Source organism: Branchiostoma belcheri, unplaced genomic scaffold, assembly GCF_001625305.1.
Source record: "Branchiostoma belcheri isolate BF01 breed outbred unplaced genomic scaffold, Haploidv18h27 scaffold1, whole genome shotgun sequence".
NCBI classification, from domain to species: Eukaryota; Metazoa; Chordata; class Leptocardii; order Amphioxiformes; family Branchiostomatidae; genus Branchiostoma; species Branchiostoma belcheri.
In genome coordinates, this window is record NW_017802379.1 from 8,335,600 (window position 1) to 8,347,777 (window position 12,178).

General features: G+C 39.1%; 1 protein-coding gene across 4 annotated transcripts in view; it reads right to left on the minus strand.

Annotated features, from left to right (window-relative positions):
* The window catches only part of LOC109465369 (serine/threonine-protein kinase TAO1-B-like), a 42,647-nt gene extending 30,728 nt beyond the window's left edge, over positions 1-11,919 (minus strand). The window contains exon 1 of one of the 4 annotated variants that reach the window (XM_019762596.1): positions 11,662-11,919. The gene's annotated coding sequence lies outside the window, so the exon portion shown is untranslated. The remainder of the gene's footprint in view (positions 1-11,661) is intronic. The other 3 variants (XM_019762604.1, XM_019762588.1, XM_019762608.1) reach the window with 3 other exon arrangements.
* Between the last annotated feature and the right edge of the window lie 259 nt (positions 11,920-12,178).

The window sequence follows — 12,178 nt, forward strand, 5'->3', positions numbered from 1 at the left end:
TGTTAACATTCTAAAATTTCTATACCTTAAATTGTTATCTAATCCATATTATGTTTCATAAGCACCAAGCACAACCAAAAATTTAAACAGAATCATAATGCCACACGAGGGCAAATTTCTATTTTTTGGAGTCAACATTTTTTGGTAAAATTGTCTGAATGTTACTTGTTAGAGGCACCAAGGTTATATCGATCGAGCAGTAGCTAAAACATACGCACAGTCCTAGGCATGTCCAGACTTGCACCATGAAATATACCATCTCAATTTCTATCACGTACGTACATAACCAAATTCTTTGCTCTTTCAAACCACAAAATTCCAGTACAGGGCATAAGTTAGTACCTACCTTACAATAATTACAATTCAAAAAGACGCGAATATATAAATATCAATACAAACACTACACAACTCCTTCTGGCTAAAATACCATGAAAAAGAACAAAAAAACAGCATAAAAACTCCTACCAGTTCTAGAGAAATTCCTAGCTCTTTCAAACCACAAAAATCCAGTACACAGCATAAGTACCTACCTTACAATGGTTACAATTCAAAAAGATGCGAATATACAAACACCACACAACTCCTGGCTAAAATACTTCGAAAAAGAAGAAGAAAAAAAACTAGAACAATTTCAACCAACCTGATGTTACAAATGAGTCAGTTTCCTCTGGGGTACCAAAGACCTAGTGCTAGAGGGCTGCCAATACCTGACCACATTCTGGGGTTATATATGGGCATTACTTGCCTATCCCTCTTCCTGTCAAGTCAGCAGACACCTGTCTGAGGGTAACAATTCCTGCCGTGGGTCTGGGACACTTCCATACAGGAAGTAAATCACCCAGACCGACCACCGAACAGCGCTGGCCATCCACTCTGCTCCATATTCCTGATGACTACAGTGGTCAATGAGCCCAGAGGAAGAGCTTGCAGCCACGAAAAAGGGACAGGGCTCTACCCAAGCAAGGGTGCTCCCCCTCTCCCCAAAATCCTAGTAGAACCCCTCCCAAAATGTTCCAATTTAGGGTTTTCTCCCTCAGACTTTATGGGAGATCCCTGATATTCCTGATGACTACAGTGGTCAATGAGCCCAGAAGAGAGTTTGCAGTGAAAAAAGGGACAAAAAGCTGGGTTCTCCCCAAGCAATGGAGCAAGGATGCTCCCCCTCTTCCCAAAATCCAAGAACCCCTCCCAAAATGTACAAATTTAGGGATTTCTTAGTATTTACATGAAAATTTGCTGATTTTTCATCATCCGATTTGGGAGAATTTATGGGGAGACCCCTGAAAAGAAATTCAATCTTCAAGCTACGCTTCGAGCGACAAACGTTGCTCTATGACAGAAAAAGGGTGTGGCAGCTACTGACTAACCTTTGACCCCTACTTTGCTGCAGGAGGAAGTAAATGATTTTTATTGGGAAATGACCTCAAGTTTAAAATCCTAACAAGTTTTCATCAATTTCTACACCCTTCCTTAAAATAACTGAAGATTTTTATAACGTTCATGCCACGTTAAAAATAATTTTGCCTACAATATAATCACCTAAATTTTTTGTCAGTCACAGTATATCCCTATCATATGTATCCTCCAAGAAAAATATACTAGTATAAATATATCATTCATAATTAGCAAAATGTAATGATATCCACAATACACAAGTATATATACACCTATACCATGAAACTTACACCAGACATTATCATATCACACAAACTAATTAAAATATCATAACCTGGGTCAACGTCCTAGAGGACAAATATTTTAACTAGAAGTAGAAAGGCAGACATTTGCTCGGGAGCAAATGCAGCAGATGGCTTCACCACATCCCCGTACCAAAAATGGACCTATCCCCCTCCTGCACAAATGGACTGTTCCTAAATCAACCCTGTCCAAAATATGAAGTGTTCCAATAGTCTATACCCCCATGCAGCAATGGAATTTTCCAACGACTTCTGCTGTTGGAATATGTAGAATCTTTAACAATATACTAGGAATGGAACTGCTCAGGGCAGTTATGCATGGACTGTACCATATTCACAGCACCAAGGGGAAGGGGGTGGTCAGAGACATCCAGGACAAGGCCACGAGTTGGGACCAGATATTTAATGCCGTTGCGACTTCCCGGATCAATAGTTTGCGAAAGCGATGAGACACGACAATCAGCCATCCGTCTAAGTGACTCTGACAGGGGACCCATTTTGGTCAAATGTCAAATCATTCATCCTTGGTAATCAAGATGGGCGACTGTCAATTACACTCTCCTGTCATGACCTTTTCACCCCAACCTCAGCAGGGCTCGAAACTAAAGGTGGTGAAAATGGCCATTGAACTCTAAAATTTAGGCTGGGACAACTAAAAAAATCTTTGGGACATTTTTGGGACAATCGAAAAATAATCAACATCAAAATGTCAGCTCTTCTTTTGCCTATTATGCACACGTCCCGGCTTTTGGATCCTGAAAAGTCCCCCCGAATTTCCTGTCTACTCTGCAATTATAGTGCGCCTGGGAGTGAACATAAGCAAAATAAAGTTGACTTGAAGTTAAAGTCATACAATACTTTCCAAAAACAGCATGGGACAGTTCATCCTCACTTCGGGACAATTGAAATTAATTTTTGGGACAATAGGAAGAAAAGTTAATTTCGAGGCCTGAACCTCCCCGACAGGTACGTGGAACTACTTTCTTTTTAACCTTCAGGCTGCTAAGGTAGCCACGTGGTACCAAATTTGTACTCTTAGGCCACACCAATTTAATTTCTTGGTGAACGGATTTTTCAAGAAAAATAATGGAGCGGGTGGGTGAAAAAAAGTAAAAACAGGCCTAGGCATCCTATTATGGCCCAAAATGTTACGATAGGAGCCATGAAGTCAACATACCAGGCTGGTTCAAAATTTAAACAATGAATTTTGAACTTTTAATGATACTACTGCATTGAAAGATGGAATAACTGTAACAACTAGGAAGAAAAGACTGTTTTCAACTGTTCAGGGCAAAATACATATGTATGAGCATTTCGCAGTTGATTCTGATTTTTTTTTGCAAATCAGAAAAAAATGAAGCTGGCGAATCTGTTAACCAAGAAATTGAAGTTTGGCCTTATATGAGCAAAATATGAGCATATTTGAGTTGATTCAGAAGCAGAATATTTTTTTTTTTGCAAATCAGAAAAAAATGAAGAGGCGAATCCGAGTACCAACAAATTAAATTGGTGTGGCCTAAATTATAAAATAACACAAAATCTAAACAGTACAAATTTGCTTTCAGGTTTTGCCCATTCACTTGCCAAATATATTGTGCTGCAGATAAACAATTGTCAACCTAACCCTTCCATCTACCTATTGACATTTTTACGACCTGACATTCTGCCATTAGGTAATCAAAACTACTGGAGACTTTTGTTCCATGCCTGTATGAATATCAATATCCCAATCATCATTAATATCTACAATGTTACCAAACTTCTTATGAAATCAGGGATAGAAATGCTCAGTACATCTTGACTTATGCTCATCAAAAATTTGAGCTATACACCTAATTTCTATACTATAGTATGGATGCACCTAAATATTTGTTTAGGGTTGCACACAGGCACTATGATTGTATATGGCATCTTTGTGATATCATATGTGAGTGTCAAAAAATAATAAAACTTTTGTTGTATTGCTCGTTTAAAATTTGTTGTTTAGGCCACACCAATTTAATTTCTTGGTTAACGGATTCGCCTGCTTCATTTTTTTTCTGATTTGAAAATAAAAATTCAGAATCAACTTCAAAATGCTCATATTTTGCTCTGAACAGTTGAAAAGTCCTTTTCTTCCTAGTTGTTACAGTTATTTCATCTTTCAATGCAATGGTATCATTAAAAGTTCAAAATTCATTGTTTAAATTTTGAACCAGCCTGGAATGTTGACTTCATGGCTCCTATTGTACAATTTTGGGCCATAATAGGAAGCCTAGGCCTGTTTTTATTTTTATTTTTTTTCCGCCCGCCCACTCCATTAATTTTCTCGAAAAATCCGTTAACCAAGAAATTAAATTGGTGTGGCCTTAGCTGTAGAATTTTAGATCTGAGTTTTGTAACATTTGTTGCTAAAATTCTACTTAATTCATTTCATGTTGTGCACCCAAGTTCTATCTGTGCACCTAAATTTTTATTCCCAAAAATTAATTTTGAGCCCTTTATATCGAGCCTCCTTGCATATGAAGGGTATAAAGGGATGATATCCCTGCATAAACAATTTTTATAGATATGTTTTGACCCCATTAACTCAAGATGAGAGAGGGACCACACCCTCATAGTTAAGGTATCAAATGTCCAGCAGATCTGGTTGTATCAATCCAGAGCTGCTAGATATACATTAGGCCACAGCAAGTAATTTCTATGGATGCAGAGCGCACATTAATTTTCGCCTGATTTTGGAACAAAAACAAATATTTTGCCTTCTGACAGTGGTCACCATGCCGAAAATGGGCAAAGATGTCTGTTGCTATGGCGGAAGGAGAATGGCAGATAACTATGAGGAGAGGAGACAAAAAAAGCTGATTTAATGTTTTGTTTCTTACTTTGATGCAGTGATATCATGTGATGCTGGCTGTGTATATGTGATGTTCCTACTGAATCAAAACCATTTGCACAATGATTGAGTCAAAATTTTTAAACTGTAAGAACCTTTTTTTTCTGCCCGCCTTGTTTTTTTTCACCCGCTCGCATTAGATTTGGAATCTGCAGAGGATGTTATCCATAAAATTAACTTGCTGTGGCCTGAGGAGATGATGCAATCTCTAAACGAAGGTACATGTTTCCAAGGGGACACAATAATTTTCAACAGATTTTTTTCATAATACTAGAAGTGATATCCATAGCTCTTTCCCTGGCATTCCTGTGCCTAACCATGGGAATATTTCTATGGCTTGTAACAGCTAGTTATCAAAATTTTTTTTGGTTGTCAGGGCTTGAAATACCACCTGCATATGCAGGTAAAAATGGAGCTGTGCAGGTATTGCTAGCAAGTCAGAAACTGCATAGAGAAAATCTCTTCAACAAGAAACTAACTTCATGTGGACTAGAAATTCCCCATCAAGGAAAAGTCTACATAAATTAAGAGACCTAATAAAACTATTATTACGTCACTTGCGCTGTAACTAAGATACTATTTGTGATGGCTTCTCAGTACACAAGTAACCACCTATACATAAGGACCACCTGGCCAATATGACCAGTTTTCAGTGGTCCTTAGATAATTTTACATAAGAATCCTGTCTATGGTGACCACCTGTCCACATAGACCAGACTTTATCAGTCGCTAGTTCAGTAGTTGTCTTCTTGGGCATTTTTTTGACTGTCATATTACTGCAACTCCGAATATCAACTGTGAACAAACTATCTCTTAAATATATCTCTAAGAGAAAAAATACTAATGTTTATAAGAAGTGTTATACAGGATGGTATCTTGGCGCTTCAGTTATCGATTTATAGAGTACTGTGTTTCTTAGACGCTTGATGGAAGGAGCTTGTTCCATTGGGAGAGGGTGTGGCATCTTACCAAATGAATAAGTGGCGGTCGCTCTCAATGGCAAGCCGTCACCTTACATTGTTCCTTGTCTGGATTGTCGACTTAATCTGATGGCTGTCAACAAATCAGAGGTGTGTGTGTGTGGTGGTGGCAGGGGGGCTGGCATTGTTTAGAGTACAGATTTAACGGACGCAAGTCAGCACTGAGCAAATATGCCCCATTTTTTAACAACCAGGGATGGTGACCAATTGTAATCTCCAAGCAGATCTTTTGCAAGACAGTATCAAATTGGCCAGGCAGTATCCAATACGTTACCCGTTAAAAACACAAATAAGGCCACAACAATTTAATTTCTTGGTTAACGGATTTGCCCGCTTCATATTTTTTCTGATTTGCAAAAAAAAAAAAATAATTCAGAATCAACTGCAAAATGCTTATATTTTGCCCTGAACAGTTGAAAACAGTCCTTTTCTTTTTAGTTGTTACAGTTAGTCCATCTTTCAATGCAGTTGTATCATTAAAAGTTAAAAATTCATTGTTTAAATTTTGAACCAGCCTGGTGTGTTGACTTCATGGCTCCTATCGTACCATTTTTGGCCATAATAGGATGCCTGGGCCTGTTTTTATTTTTTATTGTTTGCCCTGTCGCTTCATATTTTTTCTGGAAAAATCCAAGAACCAACAAATTAAATTGGTGTGATCTAAAAAAACAAATATAATCCAAAGCCTAAATATCTGTTACAAGAAGATAGTACAATTGGAAAGCCGTACTCGTAACTCTTTCAGCCACCACCTCTGCTTTTTCAAACAGTAAATCTAACCGGTGTAAACACGTAATTACAGTTGTTATAAGGGAATAAATTATGCGAAGAATAGAGGATCAACAAGATAAACTTTCCCTTTTCCAAATGATGACAGTAACATTTTTCCAACTTTTTTTATCAAACTTTGTACGAGAGGAACACATCGGCACAACGTAAGTTACACCTGCCATGTTCACTTTTTTGTTGGACGCTTGGTCTATATCAGAATTTTGCTCTCTCCAGACAATCTTTTCCAACACAACTTTTAAATACTGTAGACGGAATGTTAGCCTTCATATATGCAAATACGGCCTTGAACTAGAAAGGCCGACATTTGCCTGAGAGCAAATGCAGAAGATGGCTTCACCACATTCCCCGTACCAAATAATGAACCTATCCCCCTCCCGCACAAATGGACTGTTCCTGCATCAACCCTGTCCAAAATATGAAGTGTTCCAATAGTCTATACCCCCATGCACCAATGGAATCTTCCAACGCTTCCTGCTGTCGGAACATGTAGAACCAATGTTCTATTTGGAACTGTCAGTTGGGGATTTGGGTTTTCAAGCTACAATCGCTATTTTCACTCGTCAAAGCAAGGTCAATAAAAGTGTTTTAAAGGGCGAAATCTGAATAGTGAACACTATAATTTAACTTCTAAGCATTCTGTGCCAAGATACCCTTACGCTAAATTTCACCACTTCGTGGTGTGAAGCCAACAAGACATTCTGCTAAAGTGCTATACACAATACATTACAGGTTTCTTGCAGGTGCAGTACGTTTTGCCAATGTGCTTACAAGTGGCAGGCTTGGTAACTAAAGAAGGAGAATGTCTTAAAACAGTTTGACCTTAACTATGCAGGTTAAGGCTGTGTTGCTTATTCCTAGTCTAAACTGGTGCTTTATTAGGTAACTGGCTTGTATCAGTCAATGCTAAACCAGGACTCTGGACTCCTTTCCAAAACGTTTGGGGTAACTTGCAATTGTAGCCACCCTAACACTGCCGCTGTTGTAACCAATACAACTCTGATGAGTGAACACAACAGAGCGAAGTTCAACGTTAAACCAAACATTTGTCCAAACTACTGTAAATTCATTTATTTTCACAAGGATTAGATTTCACAGAAGTAAAAGGTTTTTGTGGTGTTCTAAGTTCACTGTTTAAGAAATTCTGTAGTACAGTATAGAAAGATAGGAAGTGCATATTCCAGTTAGTAACTCCAGTCTGCTACCCTGCCGCAGGCTTTCATAAGCGAATAGACCACAACAAGACGAGATTCCAGGCTACATGTACACGTATTTCTTCTTATCAAAGATACATACCTCGGATTACCTCCATATTCACTTTGTTTCCCTTCTTAAAAAAACATGTCCATAGTTCTCATCAGGCTGTTTGCACATAGGGGGCCCCCTACGCTGTGATTTGGCCCCTACACTGTCATTCAACCAGTGTAGGGGCTTTTTTGGGGCAGAGCTTTCATAAATTTTTTGAAAAATGAAAATATATCTTCAGAATGAAGCTATGATATAGGGAAAACAAAACTTCTCCCCGAATAAGCAGGAAATAGTATCTCAGGGGGTTGTGAGTTACAAAACAAAGTTTAGAGGGGAATATCAGATCCCCTGCTGTGGTCGTCTTTTTGGGACTCGATGCGCAACTTGCAACGCAGAAAGTTGCCCTTCTGTACCAGACCCCTATACTCTGACTGAAAAAATCCTGGTGAGAACCCTGATGTCCATAGTTTAGGGGGAACGTAGGAACTCACTTGAATGACTCGATAAATGCATTGAATACTGACGTCATGTTTGTGTCACGAATTGACGAAAGGTCAATGACCACTGATCTGGAGGGGGGTGCAAGCTCTGTCTATTTGCAAACATTTCTCAACAATCGCCGTCTCAAACACATTACGAATGACCGGCACCTACCTACAACAACCGTGCACGGTACGGCTTTCCTCCCAAAAGGTTCTGGACTTTGAATGTTTTTAAACATTTCCATTGAGAAGGGAAAGGTTATCGATGTTGCCACACAGACGTTGTTTGCAGACTGGGAGGGTGCTGGTTACAGACTGATGCCAAATCACACACCCAGCCCAACAACTGGACTCTGACAGAAGTATCAGTATACAATAGCTCAGGAGAACGTTTTATACAGCACTGTAACAGCAGGGCTCGATATTCATTTTCAGGAATAGGTGCACGCAACCTAAAAAATTAGGTGCACAAAAATTTTTTGGGTGCACCATATGAAAAAAAAACTAATTGTAGGTCTTACTGCTCCTCTTCTGAGCTCGATTCTAAAATGAGAGCTAACTTCAAAATCAAGTACTACAGCAAAGATTTTATTATTTTTGATACTCAGAGACCAAGAATATCCGGTATACTATTATACATTTCTAATGTTAAAAATTCCTACAAACATATTTGGGTGCAATAGTGCATCCACAGAAAAAAATTAGGTGCACAGCTCCAATTTTGGATGCACTAAGGTTCACATGCACCTAGTATTTCGAGCCCTGCACTATCTTGGATAAACTCACGATCACTAGATATTATTATAAGGCAATATATCATAAGTTTGTCCCCTATATGTTTGTTTTTTAACCAAGCCACTCTAAAAATTTCGACGATCGTTCATGGAATATGAAAGAAATCAAGCAACTGGGTATCTTCTCTGAAAAGTATCAGATAGCATCTGCTATCTTTCATCAGTAAATGAGAAACATTCTATGCTATCTGAAACATCAGACTTTTCAGAGAATCTGTGCACTTTTCAGAGAATTCATCCCGTTGCTTTTTGTATTATGTAATGTTCTGTCTGGAGGTCTAGCCTTCATTGACGAATCGAGGTAGCGATACAGGAAAAATGAATTATAAATCACCAATACTAGCAAATAGTTTCTATCCTAATAGTAATGTATATGTACAAAAGCATTTTAGAATTGGTAGAAGAATTAACCTTTCCAGATTTTGGTTTTAGTTCCGAGTAAATCAACTAAAGATAAAATACCATACATGTAGAAGTTTTAAGTTGCCATTCAAGCTAACCTCACACTGTTCGAAATCACTGTTTAAATCAGCGTTTCAGAAAAAACATACCTTGGCAAAGCCAACAACATAATTCAGCACAAAGGTTCTTTCCGCATTCCTTTACATGCAAGAATGCTTACAAAAACTGGCCAGCCCCACATGTGCATTGTGGACTTGAACAATATATCCTGGCAAAAAGTGACAGTTGGCTTTTGCATACATTGATGCATGCACACACATGAAAAGGTACCAGCCAATTAGAATTTTGCATGACAAGTTTAAAATCATTCAGTTATAACTGTGTGTTCATAGAGTGAGAATTGGGGGATAGAGAACAATTGTAGTTGTGTTTCACAAGATCTTGATCTGTTCTTTTTACATTTCTGAGGATGGAGAGCAGTCATTGGAACCGAAGGAAGCTCGACCCAGTGTTTCTGAGGATTGTTTGTCCCAAAACAATACAACAGCAGACGTCGAAATTTTTTTTCCCTATTGTCCCAGCACTGTCCCGAAAATAAATTTCAATTGTCCCGAAGTGAGGATGAACTGTCCCAACCTGTTTTTCAGGAAGTGAACTTGAAGTCAACTTTATTTTGATTACGTTCTGACTTTCTGACGCCCTACAATTGCAGAGTAAATGGCAAATTTTGGGGAGCTTTTTCCGGAGCAAAACGAAAGACATTCTGATGTTGATTATTTTTCTATTGTCCCAAAAATGTCCGAAATTGTCTTTTTAGGTGTCCCAGCTAAAATTTTAGTGGTCAGTGGCCATCGGGACACCGTTAGTTTCGAGCCCTGAACAGTAATGTCACAGCCAAGTCCTAGAACTGGGTCAATGGTAAGAATCTATGGCATCTTGGTAACCGTCAGCAATGTCTTTTGAGTCGTTTGACAAACGTCTTGCTTCAGGTGAGAACTACACTTGCAGAGATTCTTGTATCTGCACATGAGTTATCCTTATTATCATGCTGATTACAATACTGTATATGAAAAACCTATTATGCTTTGGATTCTAAAATGTTTATCACATATCGCTGGACACTACATCATATTGAGCTAAAATTCCATCACATGAAAGAATGGTTTTACAAATTTAAACCAGTATCAATTCTATATAAACTTGCACAAAGCTGAACAACACAATGCTAAATTTCAATATCAAAAATATTGATGAAAACTGTACTTCAATGTGTAAATATTTCAAAATAAAACCGGACTGTACTCGTATTAAATCTACCACAGAGACTAAAACCAGCGATTTCGAAAACCTGGACAAGAAACAGCTGGCGAAATCGTAAACGGCATTTGCATAGGCCCGAATCTCGTGGTCACTGCCAAAATTTAAAGATTGAAAATGAACTCTAACCAAATCCTCCCAGGCTTGCTACTGTCAAAGAAAGGTCACGATCGCTAACATAAATACCTTCCCGAGGTCTGGACACACATATTACATATATATACTTTAACGGGGAAATACCAACATGAGTCATCAGCGACCAAGTCCATCACACCCTTTAGCATTACACGCTGACAAGGAGATTATATTAATCAAGGCGTGGTCTTCACCTTGACCTGTGCCACAACTAGTGATAACATTCTGCTGGGTTTGATACAACCGAATCGAGAGGAACGTTGCAGCGTTGCGAGTGCCCAGTTCCTTCTATCGGCCAGTCAGGTGACACCCTGACCATGATAAGATAGGGTCTGCACACACACATACACAGCACATGGATGGTCCCTCCAGGGTACACATGTGAACAACACAAAAAGCTTTTAGCAACGCCCTAGTTGCCTAACTGGGGTTCCCCCTGCTTCTACCAAGAACACAAATATCCAGAAGAGCTGGAATCTAAGGGCTGGGTTAGGTGTAGGAATTGCTGTGGGTTATTTTTTGGGGAAGGGGAATGGAGGTAGAGTTGGCCTTGCGGAAAGCAGGAAACGCTAGGCAAGCTTTCCGAAACATGCACACGGTCCATATGATGACATCACGCCCTAACCCCGCCGCTTGCCCCCGCGGCTATCCCCAAGCACAGCCAACCCCCCGAAAAAAACCTCCCCATCCCACGCACGATTCCACTCACAACTCCCCCAACAACCGTGAGGAATTCACCGCCTTTCTAGACCACAAACTTACATATGGGTGGGGATTTTTTTTCCAGAGCTCACAGCTTGAGTTTTATGCAAGAAGGGTGGACGACGACTCATTTTCTTTGACGGATGTTTCAAGCATGATAATGAGAGTACAAATTCGGCATATTGTGTCAAAATGGATGGTATTCTAGAGGAATCACCGATCTAGAGGTAGGAAAGTTACCTACGGTGCTGGTTGTGGGGTTAAATTGGCTGGTTGTGCTGCAGAATCCCGTCCAGTCCTGGCTGCCCACTACTCCTCCCAAATTTTTCCAAATTTACACGTTCAAGATGGCGGCCTCTTGCGCACGCGCAAACGTCTTGGAGCGCAATTGGTGAAATCTTGACAAATGTCTATGTTTTATGACGTTTTATGCAGCAAAAACGGCTCAAAATTTACAAATTTGCAGAGTTTTTAACCAAATTTTAATGTTTGATAAATGAAACGGCGTTTTGTGAGCTCGTGTCCCGGACGGCAAAGTCTCGTGAAGTCTCAGACTAAGTTCCGTGAGCCGCCGAGACCGGAAACCTGGAGTAGACCAAAGGGCGAAATTACATAGGGATCCTAGTTATACTTCATATTCATAAATCCACATATAATTCTACCATTTTTCAATAATTTAACTTAATCTACTTTTATTTATTTATGTATACAAACAATATTTTATATATGAACCTATAATATACATTTAGATTGTTAA